This window comes from Corvus kubaryi, unplaced genomic scaffold (genome assembly GCF_017639235.1).
Source record: "Corvus kubaryi isolate FWS band 111438036 unplaced genomic scaffold, C.kubaryi_AGA036_p1.0 64947, whole genome shotgun sequence".
NCBI classification, from domain to species: domain Eukaryota; kingdom Metazoa; phylum Chordata; class Aves; order Passeriformes; family Corvidae; genus Corvus; species Corvus kubaryi.
Window position 1 is genome coordinate 21,708 of NW_024581630.1, and position 24,364 is coordinate 46,071.

Consider the following 24,364-nt stretch of genomic DNA (forward strand, 5'->3'; position numbering starts at 1 on the left):
CTGTAGGTAGATATGTGCAGGGATCTTGATGACCTGTTAATTGAGGTGCTATGGACACACACCATTCTTGTAACTATTCTCCAGCTGGTTTTTCTTTCTGATGCTTCCACACCCAGATGTTATTCATTCCCCATGCACACTATTAACATTTTGTAGCACTTTTCTACATGCTAAGAATATGCAGAATATTAAGAATGTGCGTGCTTTGGTGCACATATTATCCTTGTTTTACTTATCTAGATGAGGTTACATTTAACAGATAATAAACCAGGAGCATACTGAAACAAGCTGGATGATTATTATCTAACTTGGCACTTGAGAGGTTATACAGAATTAGCTCTAGCAATAGCTATAGTGTTACATGCAAGATCCTTTTTAAAAAAATTTTTTTCAAAGAAAATGAAATGTAAAAATTAACAATGAAAGAACTCCTAAACTTTCCTTAAATAAAAATTGTGCAATAGAATAGTTTCACTGGCTAGTGCTGAATTTCAAGATCCTGAAATGCTGAGTTGTTCCTTCATTTGTAAAAGAAAATTTTACACAAGAACATAAGTTATGTAATCCTTTTACCTTATTATTCTAAATGCATATCGCTCCACTTCTTGTAGAAGGCACACTATCTGGAGTAGGTATTAGCATCTCAGTCTGAATTTTAACAGAAAATGAGTGATTAGTCTTTTTGTGGGCATATGCTGTATTCCATATTGATATGGAAAGCCAGACCTCATTCAAATAAATTTCTATTCCCATTAGTTTTTAGGAAGTATAAGATTTTCCCTTAAAATATTGTGAAGATGCCTCTGCAAGCTGACAGTTGGCAATTCAATTACATGAGTTGCAGGGACAGTCTGTGAGTTAACTGCAACACATTATCATTAATCTGCTCTTGTCTGCTTTTGTAAGGTGTTCCTTACTTTAAACACAAGCTGTATATGCAATGTGTTACAGCGATTCCCCTGGTGTTATTTTTATTGTGTTATAGGCTAAATAGACACATAACACAGTATATAACTTGCTAATGTGTCAATTAATGCCACCTCAGGGCTGCAGTAAATTGCAAAGGCTTTTAAAACTGTGAATATGCATTTCATGTTAGTCTTAGGTCTCTTCCTTTTTCTCTTGTCCTATTTTCTGCCTTTTTTTTTTTTCCCTAAATAGCCCATCTTCAAGCCCTCTGGTGCATAACAATGAATTGCCTTGAGGGAAGATAGTTGTTTAATGAATCTCAGAAATATCTATTCTACATGTGCAAGTATCATATTTTATTTGATTAAGCACTGTGTGGCAAGAGCTCCATAAATTCTCTCTGTATGCTCAAAACAGAAAACAACTTTAAATGAAATTTTTGAGGAAAGTAAACTTTATTCAGCCAGACATAAAACACAGGGAAAAGAAAGAGAAATTTCAAAAGAATATGATGAAATTTTAAAGGCAACACATTTAATTCTATGACATGTAAGAATAATTATATTTCAGTACCTTTAAGATACAGTTGTACCTAAATGCAATCACTTTCATTAACTTTTTGGCTTTGTCTAGCAATATATTATGCTTTATTTAGCAGTATATTTCAAAATAATTTTCTTATCTGATATAATGTACTTGAAACTTATACACAAACCAGTGTGTGTAGATGTTCATTTGTTGAGTGAAAAACCCACAAATTGCTGGCTCACAGCTCTTAATCTCTAGAATCCCTAAAGAATCCCTGCTTTGAAATTAGTTGCAGGCTCTATCAATTATATCTGTTTAAATGGACAAACCTAATTACTACAGAAGAGCAATTGATTTTTAAATTACCACTGATTGCACAGTGGGTATCTCAGTGGGAAGACAGGTACATTCAGGCTCTCAAATGGAATCAATGTATTAATTAATCTACAGATTGACATACTCCATAGAAAGTTCCCCGTCTCTTACCTCCTTCCTGTAGATTCATTTGTTTCAATTTAAAAGAAATTTCTGATGATATAGAAGTGAAGAATTAAAATGCAATATAAAATCGTACATGCTGTGTCTAATATGTGAGTTTTAATTTTCTGACTTTGCACATCTAGTGCCATTTGCTAGTTTAGGTGGCCTCTGAGTGATAAAGTATTCCTTACAACACTGAAACATTAAATTGTGCAATATAATTCCAAGGTATACATATGCATGCCGGAGCTAAAAATGACTTTTCATAAAATGGAAATTAATTCCTTTTGTGGAACTAGTAAAATGAACATAAAAACAGATCTGGAGAAAACAAAACATGTTCTCAGTACTGTGCCCACTGCTGGGCTCCTCAGTACAAGGGAGAGCTGGACATACTGGAATGAGTCCAGCAAAAAGCCACTAAGATGATTAAGTAGCATCTGCTCTGTGAGGAGAAGCTCAAAGAGCTGTGATTGTTTAGCCTCAGAAAGAGAAGACTTAGCAGGGAATTTATCAATGTGTTTAAATACATGATGGGAGGGAGGGAGAGAGGGAAAAAAGAAGCTGGAGCTGGACTCCTCTCATTGGTTGCCAGTGCAAGGGCAGGAGGCAAGGGGCACAGACTGAAACTCAGGAAATTTCACCTAAACATGAGGAAAAAATCCCCAACTTTTTTGCTTTTGACAATGGTAAAACACTGGAAGAGGTTGCCCGGAGATGTTGTGAGGTTTCCATCATTGGAGATGGGATTAGGGACAAAATTAAATGTAGTTGGAGCTGATGGAAGTTTGAAAGATAAAAGGACCTACCATTTAAACTGACTTATAGATCTGTGGGACCACAGCTTTAATTAAGGAGAAATAAATGAGCTAGGAACACAATAGTCAAAATTACTGCTGGACAGATCAGTTTCTGTGTCACTCCCTGGGAAAAAAGTGTCAATAAGAATATTCAGAACCAGTTATCCTCAGATGTGGTAGACAATACTGAATAATTACTGAATCAAATAGAGCTGATTCTATTTTAGAACTGATTTACATTTGATTTTTACAGTGGTATGTGCACTAAAGAATAGCTGGTCATAAAAACAACCTTTTAAGTGGTCACATACAGATAACATTTTGATTAGCTGGTGGATTAATAGAAGTTGGTCTTCAGGTTTATTGATTTCAAAAGAAAGGGTGAATTTCAAGAAATTAAAAGAATTAATTAAACCAAATAGTGGTCAGCAAGGAAAGCTAAACATCAGTGATGCAAAGTATAGTGGCGAAATAATATTTACTGAAAATCAAACATTATAAGTCTTAAAAATATATATAACAAAAGGTTCTTCATCCACATAAATTTAAGAGAACATTAAATGACATCCCTGTTCACTGAAGATAAAGGAGCAATGGAGGATAAACTATGCATGGTTCAAAATACCTTTGAATATTTTGCCTCAATTTTCAATATGGATCACTAGGTAGGTGAAAGGAGAAGAAAACTGAGAAGTAGCAGCAAAACTTGTAAGGCTTGAAGTGAGACAATTAGGAAATCTGTATGTTTATTTTTCCAGAAATATAACAGCAGTAGAACATGAAACACTTGACCACCTGTGGCAGCAGGAAATTGGATTTGATGAGCTATGAAATCCTTTCTATTCTTAAACTCCAATGTCCCTTGTATTGACTTGCCCAAAAACTCCTGCCTGTCAATACAATTAATTTTATCTACACTGCAGAGAATCTTGACAAATCAAATTGTCAAATTATCAAATTACCTGATAACTCAAGAAATATGTTGAAATTTAATAGATGTGCTTAATGTCAACTAAAGTCATATTGCAGGGAGGATAAAATTATTAGCTTGGAGAAAAATACACTTTTGGCTTCCAAGGCTAGATATTTACTTCCATAAGATCTATAGGATTGGATATTAAGGTAAAAGATATCTTCTCTCTCACAGTGCTTCACCCTTCTGACTTCAGCTTTAAATTACCTTAACATGAGTAACAAAAAGAAGACTATAGAAAATTGGCAAATTTTGCACAGCTGCCAAGCCCTCTACTTATTAAAATATATTATGGGTACTCATGTCAGCCTACACATTTACTTGTGTATCCTTGACTACTCCAGAACTGTCATGAGGGTGTAACACCTTTAAATGCCAGCCCACATCTGTCTACTGCCCTTTGCATTTGAGAGACAGGATATGCTGACTTTTCAGGGTCCCATCCCTTACTTCCACAGATCCATCTTTTACCATATGTTATGGCCATTGTCAGCTATTTGTAGATCAAGTACTCTTGAGGTCCCTTACGTGAAACAATATATCTTGTATGTCTGGTCAATCCTAAGAGCTCCATGTGATCCTCTTAAAATCTGGAAGTAGTTGTGTTTCCATTTATGACAATCTGAATTCCATCTGTTCACCATCCCTGTCTATCCCTGCCCTAGTGGGTATGTTGGGGCTTTTCTAGGACAAAATCCAAACTAATTTGTTTGCTTGACATCAGTCATCTGATACCACTGCACAGACTGATAGCATAAGCAAGCTGCCAGGCTTAGGCATGAAGTTCCAGGACCTGTCCTCACCTAATGCACATGCTTGAATTAGCCAGAAGATGCTTTCTTGCTAGTTGTACTGACTGTGCTGCCCAGAGTTAACCTTTGAAAGATTTCCACAGCCAAAAAGTGTGGATCAATGATACCATTGCCTTCAAAACTCACTCTGATACTCATCTGCCCAGCAGTGTGATCACTAGTCTACAGTTACTCTGAAAATCCTGATGCAGTCTTTAGTTTCCAGCTTCTGCTTTGACCCTTAGTCAGAAAGCAAATAATGTTATGAACAACTTCCTGGGCTTGGTGGTCTGAGTTTGGTAACTTTCCATTCAAACTCCTGTTTCAGTAAGTCAAAAGCTGAAGGTGCTTCACTTTGTAGGGTCTGTCTCTGATCCAGCAAAAGCATGGCACAAATTTGCCATCCTATAAGAAATTCTGAGTTTACATGGAACATTTTTTTCTACACATTTTCCACACATCTTTTGTATAGTAACAACTTAATAACTTCAAAAAGTTAAAAAGACTTCATAACCTGTAGAAGTTCCACTAATGAATAGATAAAGTAAACAATCCCAGCACCTAAAAGTCCCCTGGCAGAAATCAGTACGATATATAGAAATATTAGAAACCAAAACACCAGTCCAAGGAGAAGGTTTCATTTCTGTTACTGAATGCCGACAACTGGAGCGAAAGGAAAATGGTTCGATGTATCCCATTACTTGCCTTAGCACATTTTGGGAACCCAATGACCACAAACCAACATAACCTCTTATGTTTTACCCAGGTTTATGAGTTAGAGAAAAAGATGATCACTCAGTAGTTGCAAACATCTTAATTTCAAGATGAATGATTGATTAACTAAGAATGCCGTAATTACCTGCTCATCAGCAATAGTCGAAGTTGGCCAATTCACAATGGCTTTACTGCTCTTCACAGTCCTGCACCATCCTATGTTTTTGTCTGAGTGGACCATAAGATTCCTCTCAGTTCCACTCAGTATTTGCCAAGCCATGTCTTCATTCATATCTTCAGAATCTTTGTTTTAATGTCACAGCACAACTTCCGATATTTGTTCAGGAGTCTATCTGTATTAATCACTGCAGGGAATAACAGATCTCCACTGTCTTCTCCAGGCCACCTGCCAGTACCTTGAAAATGGCACTGTTTAGGAGAAAGAAAAACAATGAAAGAAAAATGATAGAATGAAACAAGAGAAGTTATAGAATCTATTTGGTTTCACTCCTGGTCTGAAATGTTAACATTTTCTGATAGGGTTCCAACAGTGCATGACATCATAAATCCAGAAATACATGTGGTAACAGCAGAGCATCGTGATGTATGACCATGGTGTTCAGCACTGTTTTTAAAAAGCTGTAGTGCAGGATAATCACAGAAATGCAAAGGAAAGATGTTTAGGTGCATATGTATGGGCACAGCAGGGTGAGAGCTGGTGTTGCAAAACATTTAACCCTCAGAAAAAACCTGGCAGATTTCAAAGGTATATGTAACCCTGGAAGAGCCTGAAACTAAAACACTTAGGACACTGTTTTGATGCACTCAAGTAAAGTAAAGGACACATTTCTAAACTCTCTCATGTTGGGGTCCCTCCCCTGCCGTGTAGCCCTGGGAGAGGGGCCCTGAGGGCACAGACACGGGGTTTCCCTGCCCCTGCTCAGCCTCGTTCCCATTGGTTGGTTTGTGTTCCCTGCGCGGGCAGAAGGACCCTTGGTCCCGTGACTGGAACAGTTCCTGGGCAGAGCCCCGGCCATGCGGCTGGAGAAATAAACATCTCTGAAACATCTAGCAAGAATCTGTCTGTCCATATATATTTCCTTTCCACGGGACTCCTGGTTTGATATATGCGTGTTGCAGGATCCCCACTGCAACACTCTCACAGAATGAAATGTTGTTCTCTCCAGTCTGGGTATTACAACTTCTCATTATCTTCACTTCTTGTACTGAGAGGAGAAAGATGTACAAGAAAATGTATACTGCAACACAACTTGCTGGGTTACTTCAGCATCAATCAGCAGCATTTATAAAAAAAGGCAACACTGAAAACTGTGTAATGTATTTTATTCTTAAAACTTACAAAATACATATGACAAACAGCATCAATTGATCCTGATTTATTTTGCTTGTATGCTGTCATCATCTATTTTCCTGTGGAACAGCCAGCTTGTGACAATACACTTAATTGATGAGATAAAATAGTTTTTAAATTTGATTATACTCTTTGCACTTGAAGTGCTAAGGTTGTTTTAGCACTTCCATTATGAGCTCCTGTTTTGGCAGGATTTATGTTGCCACCATAAAAATGTGTTTCTGACTTAGTCTGGCTACCTAAGATTGCTGTCTAAGGAATAATTAGATTTGCATAATTAAAAAAATATTTTTATGTGCACTTCCATACATTGGAATATAGTTAATAAAGATTTTTAGTATCATGATCAAAGGCTGACTAGTGCTCCTTTCTTTACAACCACATACCTTTTTTTTCCTCTGTATCTCCTTCTATACTTGGCTGATAGAACTTTTCAGGTAGCATTATCTCCAGCAGGGTTCCACTTATGTACTGAAAAGAAAAAATAAACAAAAAGAAACTGCGTATGTTTTTAAATATTCCCAGATATGCAATCATAAATTCCTTTCAAAAAGGGAGAGGAGGTTAAGTACTGCATTCATTTGCATGCTGAGGATTGTGAAACTATAATGCTACCATCAGGAAATGTTTTTGTATAAATTTAATTACATTTTCTTACATATTATAAAGTCACCAAAATTTGTGCAAAGCTTACATTAGTGGAACTGGTCAAGAACTGCTGGATGAAACCACCTTTTTATTAGAAAATACTCATTCACTAAAACTATTATTTTTGAGCCATCTGTCAGTTTTAATGCAACCCTTTTTGCTGAAGTTATCTCATTTCAAGCATGTGTTTTTCCTGATTGAAACTGGAAAGTGAGTCTGTCCCTCTTCCTGAACAAACAAATAGCTAAGGCATTCATAGGGGATGTGGAAAATCCCACTTCACTGCTCTGCTCTGCAGCTGGCAAAACTGGAATTTAAACCCATGTGTCTGTATGTGATGTGTGCCTGAGGCATGAAGCTACTGAGTGTTGCTGTTTCACTAGTTAAAAGAAAACAGCTCAGAGTTAACCTACTTTGCTGTTGAAGCAGCGATTTCCCAAGATCTCCCCAGCTCTACGCATGTAGCAGCTGTTGTCAGTATAAATTAAAGCACTGCAGTCCCATAAAATATTGTGCCATGTTTACACAGGTACAAGCGATCCCACATAATACGAAGTAGCAGAAAGGCTGCCTCTGGAAGGGGTTGGACTTTCTTCCAGTGTGCACTGCATACAGTCAGGTTTAGAAACCAGAGGGGTGATTTAATGTCACTGAGAGGATATACTAATACTTTAAAAAATAACTAAAATTTAAATGCCAGAGTATGTGAATGGTTCAAAGTACACATCCACAGTCTTGCAATGTCTGAATATACACTCAACATATACACTACAATCAAAAATCAGTTTGTCAGGGAATTCATTGACAATACTGGCTTGAAGCGTACATCAAAGATATATTAAACCTCCTCCTAATCTCAAAACAGAAAGCACACAAGCCAAGATTTGTCAGTGGGCCATGCCTTGTGCTGTGCCCAAACTATGGTTGTGTTTATGAAGTAGATGATGAATGTGCTTTTTGACTTAATGATGAATTTGCTGCCTTATGGTTAATGAGGAAGATTCAGGTGTAAAGTGTCTGAAATTTCTCTTTGTAAGGTGAACCCTTATCTGTAGAGAATAATCAGAGTGAGGATTGGGATTTCAGGATGCTGTGGTTTCTAGGGCAGCTTCTTATGGGGAAACAATGAGATGAGGAAGATCACAGCAGAAGACCAAATTATTCCTTATTATCTTCTTTTTATTTTCTTCCTCTTTTCTCCTTGATTCTTGAGAAGAATTTATTTTCAGGGGGAGCCATCCAGAAACCTTTTTTTGTCTAATTTTGGGGTCCATATTTCCTAATTTCTTCATAGGGTAGTCAGCCAATCCACCTTCTCATGGAAAAATAAAAATAAAAATTAAAAACTTTTATTTTAAAAGTTTAAAATTTTACTTATGAGGAAGATCAAACCATATATTTTCATTGCATTTTTGAACTTTAGGCAGAGGATTTAGAAATGAAGAGGTTAAACCTCACATGTACCTAAAATATGTTCTTAGGAATAGATTTCAGTTAGGTTAAAGCAGCATAAACATATCAAGCCTCTATACAACTCTATACAAATTCCCTTTCAACATATGGCTAGTAAAGGACATTGATGAAAACAGTGACCTAAGAATTTTGAAAACCTCTGGCATAAATACTTCCGTTAAAAACAGAGATATAGTGCTAAGTATGGGGAACTTAGGAAACCGCTTGGGATTAATATTCCAATAGAGTTCATGAAAGATTAGTCTGAAATTAAAGGCACTTTTCATATCTCTAGTATAACTGAAGCAATGAAAACAGTTGGTGAACATGTCACTCACTTTTTAGACATGTCTCAGCTGTCCATGTGCTTACCACATCACCCTGTTAAAGTTTTAGGGTTTTTAATATGAATATCAATCCTTTTTTTCATAAATGTAACCCATAAATGCCAGAAATCCCTTAGGAGTTTTCTCAGACTTTATTTAATGCCCCACAAGAAAGGATGTAAAAGAGACCTTTCTTTTGTAAAGCGATCCTATAATTCTGTTCAATATCCATCATTTTCAAGGCCAAGTAATCATATTTAATGGATCCTAAATTACTTTCTGTCAGGCAAGGATTCCCTCGATAATATTAACCAGTACAGAGGGCTGACACTTGGAGGGCTGAAACTAAGAGGTTTTTTTATTGCAAGCAGCTTACAAGTACTTAGACAGGGGTGATGATCACTAGCCCTGCAGTAGGCAAGGGTCAGTGTTTCCATTTTGACCTGTGCTTTCAATGGGTTTTAACTTGGCTATAAATACTCAAATTGGTTTCTGCCAAAAAAGCAATGCCTAAGGTGACCTGCAAAGGATTTTTATCCATTGCTGTATTTGTCTTCTATTTTTTTCTCTCATTTTTTTGAGGGTGTGTGTTATGATTTCTAATGGCATTTGAAAATACTGAGAGCAGCAAGAACAGGATGCTCTCTACTCTCTAAAGAAAAGGGCGCCAGGAGCCAAGGGTGACCAAAGGCAGGTGCAGGGCTGTGTTTGCACTAACAAAGGTCCAGTCCCATAATACTCGAAGCAGAGGACAGCAAGTTTGGTGATGACCAAGTGACGGTCAGCCAACAGTCCAGGGGTTGCCTGACAAATCTGTGGTGGTGAGACAAGTGCAATTCCAAGCTATGAAAACAAGTCAGTGAGTCAGGATCAAGTCTGGATCATGGGGGTACATGGCCAGGAATGGGCAGGGACCCTTGGCAGGGGTCAAGCGAAAGAGCAGAGAATTGAAACCAGCTTCTGAGCAGGGAGGGTTCAACCATCCCCCTTCTTACAGTTCTTTCTCATGCAACTCTTTTCTCAACAATCTAAACCACGATTATGCAGCTGCACCGTGTCTGTGGCGACTTGAGAACAGACAGAGAAATCCCTTGGAGCAGGGGCATGAGGCTGCACTCAGAATACTGGTAAATGTCTGCAAGGTGTTTCCTACCTCAGATTTTGTTACTTTTTTCATATACTTTGCTTTTTCTGCTGAAACATTTAAGAGTCCAGAAAAGCAGCATCATGTCTAGTCTTTTATCTCAGGCAAAAGTTTTTGTAGAGAGGAGCTTGTTGTGCTGTGAAGAGGTGGCTGGGAAGGAATCCACTCTAAGAAGTGCCTGGAATTTTATCTAGAGTGCTTTCACTAATTGAGAAGTTATGGAATTGATATTTCAAAAATGACACTCTTTTTCCAAGTATTCTGTAGGCATTTAAGTTCAGAAAATATTTAATAAAAGCTACTTAAATTCATTAGTCAAACATTTTCAAAACACTTTCTGCCTCAATTTTTTTCAGTACAGAATGGTGCTGAAGGTTTCAGGATACGAAAGATTGGGGTTTTATGGTCTGGACTGGGTTTGAGAATAAGTACGGTTTTCTGTGCTGTCAAACGGAAAAGAATGTATTTGTTACCTCTATTGTACAATAAAACCCAACAGTAATGAGGAGGGAATCTGCTCTACGTTATTGGAATTAAGGACCAATAATGGGATATGCTGAAAACTTAGCATTGCCAATCTAGTTTTTAATAAGATACACGTTAAGGATCTGAGTGACATTTCTCAGTCTGTTTGCTAATATTTTTTTTTTCATTACAAATTAGTCATTTAAAGGATGGTCTTGCTACCATATGTAATTGCTTATAAGGGTGGGGTTACCCTGGGGTTTCCCTGATGGGAAATATCATTCATCTCCCACATATAAATAGTTTCATGGTCTACTTACTACAGAGAAAAATATGACTTTCAGTCTTCCTCTGTGCTTCTGTTTGATTTCTGAAAAATTGAGAGATCAAATATTTTCTTGATCAAAAAAATGCTTCAAAATAAAATTTGGTGTTACTTGTGCAGTGCTGAAACACCATGGTGCCTGGTGTCACACCATGCCTAGGAACAAACATCCCTGCTATCTGGAGAAAATACAATGGCCTCTGTCAATTCTCCCAAAGTCACATTCTGCAGACATAGCTAGAGGTGGTTGTACTAGGTGTCAAGTCAAGGAATTTCCAATACTTCTGCATCCAGAGCTTTTTCTGTATCATTTCCATAACAAACTAAATAGAAAATAAAGTTCCTTTCCATCTGCCAAATATTAATCACAAGTTATTGTAAATTTTGCCTTCCGTTTTTCTTTTATAGTTTCTACTAATTTGTATTCTTTTGTACTCAATCAAGCTTCCACCCTTGTCTCTGATAACTGCTTTACACAGATCCTACATAATTTATCAGAACTGTACAGATATTCCTAGGAATCTAAACCACCAGATGATCATGGACTTTGAAAGAAAAAAGCTTTTTCCATCATCCCAAACTACTGTATTTAGATGAAGAAAATATTGTTCCTCCAAAGTAACATTATTTCACAGAAATGTTTTTTTTTCTTTTTTTGGGCCTGACAGGTTTGCCAGTATTCATCTGTGAAGAGTTTGAATTAGTGATATGAACATTATGCAGAAGTCTATGAATGGGGTCATAACAAAGAAAATAGCTTTTTGCAATGTCATATGAAGCACAATGGAGATAATTTATCAGACTATTTTTTTTTCAGGAATTTGTGTAGAAACAAATACTTCTGCTTACTGGATTACATGAAAGACTGAAAGCAACTGATTCTTTAAAAATATTTTTATTACGTGATAGGAGTAGGGAAGGATGGTAGGATCAGTTGTGAAAGCAACTGAAGGAGGCATTATGAATTTGATGGTCTTAGGAGAGGGAAAAACTGGGAGAAAATGAAGTTGAGCAATACCAACATATCCAACAAGCAACCTAGGTTTCCTTAGAGTCAGGACAAACAAGGTAATGGGCATCATTGACACAAGTGAAGCATCTCAAAAATTTTCTGTGAAATAAATAGTCTTAATATGTATTCATTATCTGAATATTTACACGAAGTCTTCTGGAGGTGATGATTTAGTGTACAGGCTTTGGGTGAGGAAGAGATGAAAATCTGGGGGTTTTTCTGATTTAGAGTGGCCGGGGACCAATACTCTGTGCTGAGTGCAAAAGGCAGAAAATGTGTATCTGACTTGGATACCTTAGGCCAATACCCTAACCAGCAGAAAATGAGCTTCTTTATGGGAATTTCAGCACCATGACAATTTTCAAGTCTTTTACTCATACAAGATGTAAAGAAGAACAAATGTAAAAACTGCTGCAGCAAGAGGAATTATTGTTATTTTTTTAGCTATACCTTCTTTAGCCGTGCTTTTACCACTTCTGGCATTTTAAAGCACAATCCATTTCATACACATTTTCCAGGAGAAAATCAATATGAAACTCTAATCTGAGCTATAAGTAGTTGCTACACTGAGAAAAAAAGTTTGATACACTGAACTGCTCAACCAAATAAATAATTTAGATAACTGAGTCAATGGTGCTGAAAAGTAAGGCTTCATTAATGGACATCACTGAGAGAGCAAAGAAAGCAAAATGAATCATCAGTCTATTGCCTTTAATAATATGATTAAAGAAAGACGGTACTGAATTATTAAGAACAGTGGGGATGGAAAAGAAAAAGACCAAAACCTGTAAAGGTACCAGTTTGCAGAATGATGATGAACTGGATACTCTTGATATTCTGAAGGGGTTTGTATTCTTTTAATTTTATAACTCTTACAGCTGACTATTACATAGGTCTTGATTCTCTACCTAGCAAAACACAAGCCTCTCCTTCCCCTCAGTTTCATATAAATCAATGATTTATGTAATTTACATATAAAAGTGGATTAGCAACTGAATTTCAGAGGCCCCTGAAGCAGTATTACAAGCAAGTCTTACTCCTTTAGAGGTTAATAGCAAAACTCAGAGACACCCTAACGAGGACAGAAACAACCACCAGGATTTTGAAGCTAGGAGAGGAGAGTAACTTATATAGTTTTTCTTTCTGCAGAGAAATAAAGATGAATTCACAAAATTTAATTCCACGAGAGAGGAATATTTTAGAGTGATAATAGTATACTTTGAATCCACCTTCCACATAATTCCACAAAGCCAATTCCCTTAGATTCCCTCAGGCATTGCTTCAAGAAAAGGTTAGCTTTACTGCCCCTTTTTATTTGACTTTTCAGCTGGATATTGTTCTTCATATACATGCTTATGTGTACCCTTAAATGGGATGTACAGTTCAAAGATTTCTTGTATGCTGGACTGGTTTTGCTCTCACAAATGATCCGAGTCTGCTCTCTGGATATAGAATCCCTAAGTAATTATACATTTGAATTTAGTTTTAGATTTGCAACTCTTCAAAAGAATATTGTAAAAAGCTGAGGTAAGTCCTTGTCCATGACATCTGTGCATAAAGATTTGCTCAGATTCACTTGGTTATCTAAGTACGTGCTTTTTACATGCCATTAAAATATGATGAAAGGGTATGCTGGGGATTCTATATTTTAATTTGATTTGATCAGTTGTTAACTTTTATTCCTTCTGAATTGGACATTCTAATAGCAAGGGTAACCTCATTTGGTGTACTACAGAGACCTCTGTTATCATTATTACTAAATTCCATGATATAAAAGACATAGATTTATTTTATTTATTTCATTTAATTCTATTTTGTTTTTTATTTCTAGTCTCATACATTTACCTTGGGAAATTTACATGCTAGCTTTTGCTGCCTAACCATGTAGCTATAATGCTATAACCTCTGTCCTTACCCTCTTCTAACTGCCCCATGTATTGTTCCTTTCATTCATTTCATTGTGCTACATTGTGTCTCAATTGCATTGTTAGCTATCCCAGGAAGAACAGACAGAACTCTGTATGTTTATAATACTACAAAAATAATTAATAACTGCACTCTGATCCCACTCATAAAAACTCCTACAGCCCCCTGCCCTATATTGAAAGCATGTGTTATAAATTGTCTGAAGAAACTACAGATGCTGACTGCAAAAGGAAGTAAAGAATATGGTCACCAGCAGATATATTCAATGTATGACCAGCACAGCATCTCTTATCACCTCATATGTTTGTACCTGGGAGAGGAATTGTTTGATCCTTTGAGCAGGTTGCCAGGACAACCTGTCCACGTTTAGATCCTTATTTAAAAGGGTGAGCAATGAGAAGGATGTACATCAGTAACTGAATTGCCTTCACAAATTTCACCTAACCAGCAGGCTACGAACAAGGCAGTCCAGCTCTACATCACTGATGAAGCTTATATATAGATATTGGAATATGTTGTTTAATGCACTGCAGACAGAAGTGTGGGTACTGTAGTAATGGCTGTGGTATTGAAATCTCTGTATGGCACAGTATTGTCAGTATAAATCATCATGCATTCCAGAAGGAGCAGCAATGAAGCTGGAGGGTATCTATTGCTTATTATCTCTTCCCATGCAAGAAACAAAGGCCACCAGCTGAAGCTGATGACAGAGCAGCAAGAACAAACAACAAGGTGTGGTTTGCTTATTTTCAGAAGTGGCTTATGCAGAAAGGACAGAAGATGAAAACTACTATTTCAGTAGTTAAAACTGTAGAGATCCTGTCAAGTGTTAGCATCCAATTGAATAATTTAATGCCATCTAAATATGCATTCTTCAGCTGATTCTTTTTTCCTTAAGTATGACAAGTACAAAAAACTCCAAGGTATAATTGAGGGGTATGGCAAATGTCCATAGATCCCCAAAGAAGATCAAGGGCTCTTTTGTTGTCTGTTTGCCAGAGTTGGTAGAAAATAGCTAAATAAATTCTCCTCCCTCAGTGTGGCATTTCTGGTTTGTTTCCATACTGGCAAACTTTCTTCATCGTCTGACTCAGAGAAAAAGCTATCCCAAATGTTTATGTTGGAGCTGAGAACCTTGCTTAAGCCATTGCAGGATAAATTTTAGAGTGTCCAGACCTTGGATTCCTTTATACTAGATCCACTTTTAATATAGTTCATTGGATCTGGTTGCAACCCCTGAAATGGCTTTGGGGATCCATTTCTAATTTTCCTCTCTTGAATTTTTTCTGTGTCTCCTGAGATCCAGTATTTTATGTAGTTGCATCACTGCAGCTGGTTGGTCACCATGAATCCCAGTGTGTTACTGACTGTATGAAATCAGCATGTTGGCCAGTAAGACCTAGGTTGCAAAGCACAGACCAAATACATCTTCTTATATCTGGACTTCCACTTCGTGAAAGTTCTGAGAAATAATAATAAGTAATTATCTCTATCTACTTCAAAACACAGAAAGGATTCAGTGACAATAGTAGTTGTCAGCCTAATACATTTTGGCACCTGTTAAATAGAACAGTATCTTGACAGTGGTATGATTAGACTTACCAGCAAATCTGAAAGCAGAAAACACAGCTAATTAAGACTGACATAAACCCCCCAATAACATGCCCTTTTCAGAAATGTCCAAAGCAGTTAAATCTACAAGTGACAAGTGTTGGTTTCACCCAGCTCAGGTGAGGAAGAGTGAAAACTGGAGGAACAGAGAGCTTTGGTAAACAGGATCATCAGGTACTCAATTATTTCTGTTATGTCATCTCTGCCTTTCTACTTCAAAAGAACTTTTGGCAAAGAGACTTTACAAGCAATGTGTAGTTAGACATAACATAATATTCTAATTAAGTATATTACAATGAAAGCAGATTTAGTTTTTGCACTTTAGGAATTTTTCACTGTGTCTAGTGAAAACATGACAGTGGCAACATTACAGAAATTTTCTGGTTTTTCTTTGGCAGATCCCTCAGTTATATAATAATAATTTTCTAGAAGTGTGGCTTTTAACTTAAAGACATCAGGACTTTAGTTTGTGTGTGTAACAGTCATTGAATCAGTATTTTAGGAGAAATAATAAGGCCCTTCTAGGGATTCTGAAAATAGGCCAAAACTTGGACTTGCCCTAATATTTCATTCTGAACTCCAGAGAATGACAACTGGACAGTAGTTATCCAGGTAGTAGAGGCTGATGGTGACTAGCATCCCAAATTGAAGGTATTAAAGGACCAAAAGTTGTCAATTTTTTCAGGATATTATCTGAAAAAAACCATCTTGGCTTCTGTAGTCAGGTGATTTTTTCTGTAGTCAGGTGATACTTTAGAAATTGCAGGAAACTGCCCTAAGGGCAGCTATATGTCTGGTGATAAAAGCCTTGCAATGCTGAATCTCTGACATCCTTTTGAAAGCTTTAGTTAGCCTGTGGGCTCAAAGACCAAAAGTTATTTGAATCTATGGATAAACAGCAGACCCAGTTTTTGGAATTAATATCTCTTAGGAGTAATCTCATTTATACACACCAGGCACTACATTAAATGAAAGGTAATTCAGAAGGGAATAGGTTACATTTTCTGTAACATCTGGAACCTCAGAGCCAGCTCATCCAAAACTAAAACTCTCTGGTTGTCAGCTTTATCATTTCACCCACAGGAAAGCTGACAGCTTTTAGATAATCTACTTTCTAAGTCCTTCTGTAGAGAGCACTTCCCTTGAAGCCTGATGCATGGTCTTTTTGGCAATTGCAGGTGAATCAAAATTTGGACACAGAGCAGTCTCCATCAGCTCTTCTCACCAAGTATTTAATGAAGTTCTAACAGCCTGGGGTTTCCATAGTTGATGCTCAATGATAGTGTTTCTTCCATAATGGTTGATTAAAAAAAAAAAACAACAACCTAACCACTTTTGCATAATCTTACTGGGATTACTTGATCTAGTGGGTTTTCTCTAGTACTTTCTCTTTACTTTCAGTCTGTCTGTAGTGAGAAAAAGGATGCTTTCTGTCATATGGATTCAGCTTTCTACATTTTAATCAGATGCCCATCAAATGCAGACAAGGCATAACAAATATTCATGACAATAAGGCAACAATCTCAGACTTTGAATTACTTTAGCAATTCCAAATGCTCTCTGGAAAACAGGGATGCAACTGGAATCATAATTCAGGTCTGATTCATCACATCTGTATTACTGACTATTCTAGAAAATAGCTTGAAAGGATGCAAGTGTGAATGTGTGCTTCTGTGTGTGTGTTGAGGATGTTGTAAAAATTTTCTTTTTCTTTTAAGAAAAAGCTGCTGTATACCAAACTGCATGCAAACTTAGGCAAAAAAAAAAGGTGGAAAAGAGTATTAGACTAAACTAAACAAAGTCCCATTAGGCTGTTAGTCTTGCAATGCAGAATGTAATTTCCAGAATATATTTTCCTAAAACGAGATTTTCAAGATCAGTAGTATTTTGTGATGGGAACAAACATTTACAAAGGAAGACAAAGGCTATCCACTGTGAGAATAGTGTCTGTGCCACCTGTGACCCTTCCTTGTCTTCCTCACCACAACCTAGATATTAATGCTGTACTTTAAATATGTGAGACTGCTTAAATCACATCAAGCCCTCCTCAGGAGAATGTTAAACAAACAGAGAAACAGTTAACCTAACATTTATCAGCATACATGCTGGCAGAAACAGTCTCAGAGAGTTTGAATAAATCACAAAGCTGTTTCCATCGCCTCATTATTATTTTTTTTAATAAGACAACCTATATGGACAGATGACTGTCTTAAGTGATCAGTAGTAAAAAATTTATAAATGCCAGATTAATAACAGGAATTACATGTTCCAGTAAAACTCCACAATGTGATCAATTTGGCTCTCATTATTTATAAATATTTTATAATATTTATATTTAGTCACTGTGTAAGACAATAGTAGTTAAGCTGTGTCTGTTCCAGACAAAGCTGAAAGAGTTTGGAGCTATTCCATCCTCCAATATTATAGTAATTTTCATCTTTTGAATCTGTCTCAAATGGAATAAAATTGTCCAGTCATGCTGTGCAACAATATTTTCTCAAATGTGTATTAGCTTTTTTTGAGATTTGTTAATTTATATTCTACATATTAAAGTGCTTTTCCAGAGGGAGGAAATTGGAAAGGGCTGAAAGGGAAGGAAAAGAATCTTGTTCAAATATTTCACAATTCACTCGAAATCTAGTTACGTGCTGAGTCCCCACAGTTTGGTACAACTTACTCCACCTTTGATCAAGTCACACATGGTCATTCCAAGCTGTCAGGCAGCCTTCATTTCCTCTAAGAACCCACACAGGTCATGTCTGATGGGGCTCCTGCAATATAGAAGTCACAAGTTTTGGGTTGAGGGGGGCTGCACAGACTGCCACAGTTGTAAGTCTCAATTCCTGCTTTTGGAAATAAAGGCTATACAATTTCTAACAAAATACTGTTATGGCTTGATGTAAGAAAAAGAACACATAACCAACCAAAAGTATTTTCTGAACATCCTTTAAATCTTTCTAGCAAGGCAGTCCAAACCCTTTTAATAATTTATGTGTTGTTCAAAACCGAAATTAAGTCAAAAATCATGGCAATCCACAATGGCGTCCTTGAGCTGTGTGAAGCTTTCAGCAAGTGGTGGCTATTTAGTGGTGTCTTCTGAGTCTATTTTTTAACCCTACTTACAGTTCAGAGCAGCATGGAAACACTTCTACCTTCTTGAAATCAGGCAGGTGTAGATCAAACACTGTACATATATCAGAGCTTTACAGGGGAAATTGCTGGTAGGTCACTGATATGCAAAGCTAACCTTTAATTGTCTTCAAAAGTTTAAGGATCATTTAAATTGCAATTCTACAGGGAAAGGAGGATGGAAATGTGAAATAAAGAGTCTATGGGCCTGATTCATGAAAAAGTTACAGACCATTTACATAGGAAAGGAATGCATGAAAATCCTCTACAGTGTGCCTATGTGATTTATTAAATTCCTTTTCTGTGTGGAATCGGCTAACTGCACTTGAAAGGTGTAGATTCCAGAGATGAGAGCAAAAGGCTGAAGAAAATGAGGTAGAGCATTGTACCTTGCTCAGGATTTGTGCCCAGCACATAGACAAAAAGGTAACTGTGGTGAGCATAGAAAACACTTTCAAAATTCAGCAGCCTGTCTTCCTTTAAAGTGCTCATTGACAGTGAGCCCATGAGTTCTCTCTCCTGAAGACATATGTCTCACACATATCAAACTGCTATACTGGAACTTGAAAAATGATGCTAAGTTAGAGTTTGTTTGTTTTGATGGTGGAGTTTTTATAGTAATCTCATTATATTAAAAACCTGGGAGTAGCACAATTATAATGTTGAACTCCATAGTCAAAGGAAGATCCATCAAAACCAAACACTCAGTATGACTGAATATTTTTTTCTCCTACTTACTGTTCTTTTTTCAGCATCTTTTTTGTCAGCCATTAAAGCACTTATGTCAGCCAGTATCACCAAGGGGTAGAAATTTCCCCTCTTTTTGTGCAAATCTGTTACCAATGGCCTATGGAGGACTAATAATCACGTGGTAATTTTGCTCTGCCTTACTATTCAAACTGGAACTGTTATCTCTAGTTCCCCAACACACTTGTTGACTGTGTCTTACAGGTCAGGGTTCAGGATTAGCATCAATCAGGAAGGAATATTTACCATTCCCTGACATTTTCAGTGGGAATTTCCTGTACTAGTTTGAAAACAAACCAGTGGGAGGCACCAAGTCAGAATAACAATTTAATAGAGAAATTAAAAAAAAAAAATAAAGGCAGAAAACACTGGGTTAAACTGACAGAGTCAGGATACAACCTGGCACCCTGTTAGTCAGGGTGGTGGTAGCAGTCTGATAAGATGGTGGTTGCAGTCCTCCTCAAGTGATGGATGTGGTTCTGTTGAAGGAGTGATCCTGTAGAAGGATCTGCTCTTCCTCAGCAGGTCCAGTGGTAGCTGTGTAGCTCCTGTCCTCTGTGAATCCAGCAGAAAGTTTGTCTATGGTGTTTGGAATCCCAGATTATATCCAGGATGGAATGCTTGGTTCCTCCCTCTGGGTGGAGCATCTCACAATGGGATGATGAGTCATGAGGCCAAGTGTTGATTAGGCTCATTAACAGAAGATAGTCCGGAGGGAGTTATCTCTGAGGCGTGCAGCAGGGCATTGATGGGCCATTAACAGAAAGATAGTCTGGGGGGAGGAGGCAAGGAAACACTGCCCCACCTGATTTCAACAGCTCATGAGGATGGTAATAGAATACACTGCAACCCAGGACATTTCCTTACACACATTACAGACAAAATGGCTTAATATCACATTAGATAAAACTTTTTTATCACAAGGCAGGTTTTGAGCGGACAAGTCATTGAAGAACAGGGTAGATATCAGGCCCCACCAGAATGTATGTGAGACTAGAACTCTTTTTAAGTACCCATGAGTGAAAACTCCAATGGTTAAGGAAAATGTAGACAGATGGCTAGAGAAAATGTAAGAGAGAAAAGAAAACAAAAGGAAGAATTAGAAACGCAGAAAGTTATTTGATAAATAGATAACAAAGAGAAGGGAGTCTGGAACATTTCTTTATTTAAAAAGAAAACAGGAAGCTTTTTTAGGAAAGCAGGAAGTCACCACAGAAGGAAAGAGAGCAAGAATGCAAAAATATGCCAGCATGTCTTACACCATGCTGAACTCTAAAACTGCCTGAGCTGGCAAGGCAAGATACTCAGTCAATCCAGAGAACAGAAACCTGCACTGATCTATATTACCATGAGCTATGCTGGAGCCCAGATGAATAGGACAAACTGAATGAATCCTGTGTGGCCTGAAGGATATATGGGATGTGCAGGACAATGGCATATGTTAGAGAAATTGAACAAGTATGTATGAAAAACATGAAAGAGTGAACTGAGGTGTGTGGGTTGAGCTGGCATAGAGGTAGAATGAATTTCTGCACATATCAAACAAGTGGTTTGGTTGTTTTTATGATTTAGAAGATGAAAAAGGAGCTTTTTTTACCATTGTTTTGCTTAGCAACAGCAACAAAGACGAGTACTCAGCTGGGACTGTCATTTGATCAGCTCATTAAAATATTAAGAAAGAACACAGCAGAGCTCTGAGCCTGCAGAGCTGCCAAAATCAGGTTCCCAATACACAGGGAAGGAATGCTGAGAATTTTTCTCCTTTTCTTTTTCTCTTCTACCCCTTATTGTCATCAGTCTTGAATCAGAGTGCTTCCTGCTGTTAGTTTTCACTAGGTACTTTCCTCGTGTCTCAAGTAAAGAGGCCTGGGGCACCATGTTCCACGGCTTCTTCCACAAATAATACAGATTAATGTCCATCCCAGAAGACCTGTTGTAACAGGTTTCTTTTCCTTGAGTCCTCCTGTAGCCAAAGCAATGCAAAAGTTCCCCTGCCTGCTATGACAGCTTGATTTATGTGAGTGGAATAATAGAACCAAAGCTGAGAAGATAACTGAAGGATCTGAAGATATTGCAGCTTGTTTGCTTGTCAGAATATGTTGCCTAAAGTAGGAATCTGAGTAATTTCAAGAAATTTTGACTGACTTTATGAAATTCTGTTAGTGTTGCTGTGGTGGGTTGACCCCAGCCCACACAGCTGCTCACTCATTTCTCCCCTCTCCCCAGTGGGATGGCAGAGAGAACAGAAACAACAAAAGTGAGAAAACTCGTGGGTCAAAGCAAAAACAATTTAATAGGTGAAGAAAAAAGATAGGATGTCACGTGATGCAAAGGCAATCACTCACCAACTCCCACAAACCGACTGATGCCAAATAGTGGCCACCTTGGAACAATCTCCCCTTCTTTGCCTTTTACCTCAGCTCTGTGCTGAGCATGGCACCATATGGTATTGGACCATCCCTTTGGCCACTTCAGGTCAGCTGTTCCCCGTGTTCCCTCACAGATTCCTGCCCATGCCCTGCCTAATTGCTGGGGGCAGAGTTGGGAAAAAGAGAAAGCCTTGATGCTGTGCAAGCAGGATTTAGCAGTAGCCAAAACACTGGCATGTTACCAACACTGTTTTAGCCACAAAGTCAAAAAAGCAGCTATAATTGACAATTCTAACAGTTACAAAGAGAGTAACTCTGAGTATCTCTCAGACCCAGTACAGTAGCTATGGTGGACCTATGTACTCATAAATTGTGAATACAACTGGTACCTCTAGAAAACAGAACAAAATGAAAGAGTGAAATACTGATTTTAAAATGTGGCTCTTTTCACTTCACATTGTGGTGCATTCTCTCACACTCAACACTCATTGCCTGACCCCACCTGTAAGGTGAGGAAGAGTAGTGGCTTTGACAAGGTAAAAAAAGTTTTCTGCATTTTCATTTTTTCTTTTGTTGCTCCCTTTTAATTTAGTTACCTTCGCTGTTTTTCTTCTTCCCACAACTTCATTTTTCTTTTTCTCCCTGGTACATTCCTTTCTTCAAGTTATCCATAACCAGTAAACCAGTAGGTTTCACTACTGCTCTCCTCCAGCTTTGGAGCCAGTGCATTATTCTCTGCCCTCCAAAGAGGTGGAATGCTCCATTGCTTTGGAGAGCCAGAATTTATCTAACCAACTGCTCAGCCCCTACCTCCAGAAATATATGCTTTAAATATTCAGTATCCTAAAAAAAATACAAGGTGTAGTCTCTTAGACAATATGCCTGATGTCTTGGACCCCTTATTTTCTGTGCTGATGCAAACTATGCTGCTTTCTGGCATTCACTTTGGCCCCACTTGATCAAAATGTATACATCTAAACATCTCAATAATATCAGGAAACCATATTTTGATAGCAATTTTAATGAACTTCAGGGAATGAATTCTTACATTAAATCAGTATTAAAAAAGGTTAGCCCAATGTCAACACAGTAACTCTCAAGGAAAAGGAGGCTTTCATAAGAAAATAGGAACAACACTGACAGTTTGATACAAAATAGCTCAGAAATATGAACAAGTATGGAGGGCTATTTTTCCTTTTTTGTACTGAGGAGATTGTGCCTGAAACAGAAACGACTGAGAGAACAAGCAGAGAAAGAGAAATCATTTGGGGTCTTTTTGTTTCTTGTATAATTAGCCACTGATCCAGTCCTGAAAGGGAGACCAGATGTTAGAACACACTTAAAAAGCCATTAAAAAAGATAAAATAAAAAAAGGAAATAGTCTTTCGATACCAACCATGGCTAGAAGGCTCTTCTCATGCTCAACAGTCATTGTCAATTGTTAATCAACAGCATGACACGCTCCTACCAATGTGACCTGCGTTATCTTACTTTGTACTCATTGGAGCAATTGAGAAACGTTATGGGAATGCTTTCTTCCCAGATGAGTTCATAATTTCACAGCTGTAGTGGGGCATATGTCTTTGTCCTTAGAACAAAGGATTAAAATAGCTCATTTCTCCTATTTAGTTTAGTTGTTGTAAGTTATTTTCTGTTGTCCTTCTCAAAGGCTTCTGGGAGAGCTGCTTGACACCAGCAACATGGAGAATCAGGACAATAGCTCTGTAAATAAACTATAAAAAGAGTTGGGCAAGCACATCTGAGGCAAATAATTTCTCTCATGAACTGGAAAGTGGCAGTGTGAGTAGGGGTTTTGATGTTTAAGGTAGACAACAGGATCAGGTATTTCTTTGGATTCTAGTCCTAACAGTTCACTGACATGTGGCCTGACTTAGAACTGAAAGAGATACATCAACATGTGTCAGTTTTAGAAAATTTTAGCTTACATATCCTATAACAGCATCACAGATTTTCCCTGAGCCCTGGTGTTCCTTAGCACGTCTGCAGAGCAACAAAAGAAAGATATTTAGAGGAAGGAGAGCCCAAAGACTCTTACAGTTACAGTAAGCTGTGCTTCAGCTGCTTTTATCAGAGGGCAGTTCTGAGTTGATGTGTGATGAGATGGAAGTGAAATATCTTCTGTTTTGTATCCATCCTGTACTACCGACTGCTGCTCCACCTCTCTAGGTGTTGAAGTTGGTACCCAACAACAGCAGTGATGCAAAGCACTCAACACTGGAAGGACAGATGAAAACTTACATCATGAACCAACACTTAATTAGGTCAGTGATCAATGCCAACAGCTAATACTGATTCAAAACCCTTCTGCAGGTTTTACATGCATTTTAAATGCATTTGGTTATGGTTGTCCTGTGTCCCAGTGAACTGTATTGCACAATAAGAGAGGAGAGTGCTGTTTTTTCTCTGGGTTGGGTTTTGTACCAGGTCCAAGCTGGCTTGGGTGTTTGATATGAGGAGAATATTCATGCCTATCTGTGACTTCTGAATTGCACTGAGCTGAGAGCAAGGCATCTGAGTCCTTCAGTCGCTCTTGTTCTCTTGGCATGTACCTACACAATATCCTGGGAAACTGACAGAGTTGATTTAAAGAATGCGATCTGTGTCTCACAATGTGTTTTATGA

The 24,364-nt window shown here is 37.7% G+C and overlaps 1 protein-coding gene across 3 annotated transcripts in view; it reads right to left on the reverse strand.

Annotated features, from left to right (window-relative positions):
* LOC121672767 (zinc finger protein 770-like) overlaps window positions 1-24,364 on the reverse strand; it is a 110,371-nt gene that overhangs the window by 11,925 nt on the left and 74,082 nt on the right. For 2 of the 3 annotated variants that reach the window (XR_006018983.1, XM_042045581.1), the window contains 3 exons: window positions 18,159-18,247; window positions 6,954-7,038; window positions 5,341-5,624 (listed from right to left, as the gene is read on the reverse strand). The gene's annotated coding sequence lies outside the window, so the exon portion shown is untranslated. Of the gene's footprint in view, window positions 1-5,340; window positions 5,625-6,953; window positions 7,039-8,282; window positions 8,528-18,158; window positions 18,248-24,364 lie in introns of those variants that run through there. The other variant, XR_006018984.1, reaches the window with a different exon arrangement.